This window comes from Arachis duranensis, unplaced genomic scaffold (genome assembly GCF_000817695.3).
Source record: "Arachis duranensis cultivar V14167 unplaced genomic scaffold, aradu.V14167.gnm2.J7QH unplaced_Scaffold_232527, whole genome shotgun sequence".
NCBI classification, from domain to species: Eukaryota; Viridiplantae; Streptophyta; class Magnoliopsida; order Fabales; family Fabaceae; genus Arachis; species Arachis duranensis.
Genome location: NW_026264853.1, coordinates 163,615 through 165,606, shown reverse-complemented (window position 1 = coordinate 165,606; position 1,992 = coordinate 163,615). Strand labels below are relative to the sequence as shown.

The 1,992-nt window shown below is 31.2% G+C and overlaps 1 non-coding gene across 1 annotated transcript; it reads right to left on the bottom strand.

Annotated features, from left to right (window-relative positions):
- Window positions 1-1,919: 1,919 nt before the first annotated feature.
- Window positions 1,920-1,992, bottom strand: TRNAV-UAC (transfer RNA valine (anticodon UAC)). The gene has a single exon. It is a non-coding gene; the product is annotated as a tRNA-Val (tRNA).

Below are 1,992 nucleotides of genomic sequence, written 5' to 3'. Positions count from 1 at the left end.
TCCATCACTTCGCCACTCTAGCTACTTCCTGTGGTGGTTGAGCAGAATCAGAGGTAAGCCATGCCTCCAAGAATCTCTTCCTTGCTGGCTGAATCTTCTTCTTTCTTTTTGAGTATGAAGGATCCGAGATTACCTCACCAAATCTTACTACATTTGGTGATTATCTCAGACACAGCATACTTTTGGTTTTCTTTTTCTTGCCATCATTAGCTTGATGGTCTTGATGCATGCAACTTCTTCTTTTCGGTGAGTGTTGCTTCCATGGCTTCCTGGTCAATAACCGAAGAGAAGAGAGAAAGAGATGAGAGAGAATGTGAAGTTAAAGTAAAAGCAATTAAATGAAATGAAACATATTGATGGATTGCTTTTACTTCTCTTGCTTTGAATAGCGTATAGCATTAATCATAATGATTCCCATCAAATCAAAGTCAAGTTCTCTCTCATGTTTCCAATGCTAGTATATTAAGTTTTGAAATCCATCCTTAGCAAGCAATGGAATCCGTTGAAAAGCATGAAGCCTATATGCTTTCTCTTTAGCTTGGTTTCGGACCAAGCTTGGAAACATTCAAAAAAAATTAATGTTGGGTTTGTTAGCTACAAAAATTTAATCTGGCCCAATTAGTAACATTTGCTTTCCTGATGAATTTTGGATCAAGCATTGGATCATTCATCAAAACTAAATTGGGCTTATGGCAATGTTTGATTTCTGGCCCAAATGATAAAATCTTTTCAGCCAACAATCACAAAACAAGAATTATATAGGGCTGAAATTTAATTTATTGGGCTTGGAATCTCTCATTTTATTTCAGCCCAATTAAAAACCTGCATCACAAAATTATTAATTAACATATGTTAATTGAAGATTAAATTAATAATTTTGTAATTAAATATTTCAATAATGTTTGTTCATCACAAATATTAATTTGGAGTTTTCCAAACTCATCGGCTTCCTTTTGTGTTTGGTAAATAAAAAATATCATGTACCTCGCTTGCAGCTTTTAAAAGATCGGGATACCTTTAAAAGCACCTAACATATTTTTAAAGTTGACTTGTACTTTTCAAAATTTAAAAGTCTAATATAACTTCATACATTAACTAATTTTTAAATTTAACACTTACATTTATATCTATTATAGTATTTTTAAATTTTAAAAGCTATTTTACCAAACGCATTTGTTATTATTTGTGTTTGTTGAAAGTTATTTTTGATTTGATTTGCCAAATATAAATGTTACGACTTTTAAAAAACTATCTTTTAAAAGTTAGGTTTTATAAGCTACTTTTGAACAGTAAAAACTTTACCAAACTAAGCCTACAACACACACATTGGAATTTTAATACCCTGACGACATTGGAATCCTTTAATTTTGGGTTGATTTGATTTAATTTCATAAATTTATTATGTTAATCGTCAATTAAGACTACTAAATGTGTGTTGTAGTGTCACATGATACATCAATAAACTTTTATGTCATTAACAATAGAAGTGACGGACTAAATGACTAATTTAAAATATTTGAAAAATAAATTTAATTAAAAAAATATTTTGAAGATTAATTTGATCATTTACTTTTATAATGGCAGCTTTTTTCTTGGCTTAATAATGCAACTTTTTAAGTGCGTTGCATTGAACTCCTATATTCCAAATTCCAACCATATTGACATATTGTGTATATGCGTTTCTGTGTGTGTATGTGAGTGGACTCCATGAATAAGTGTTGTTTTCTTTTTGCCTTTTGCATTGCCTCGTCTAACTGCTAAGCTGAATTTGTAATCCAGAAGCAAAATAAACACACACATAATGAGATGAAATATAAAATCACACCATATAGTGTCCTTGCTTCGTCCAACAAGATTTAAAAAACAAAGGTTATATATATAGCAAGGATAAAAAGGGAAAACAACAAAAAATATTAACATGTTGCTGCCCAGGATCGAACTGGGGACCTTCAGTGTGTAAGACTGACGTGATAACCACTACACCACAGCAAC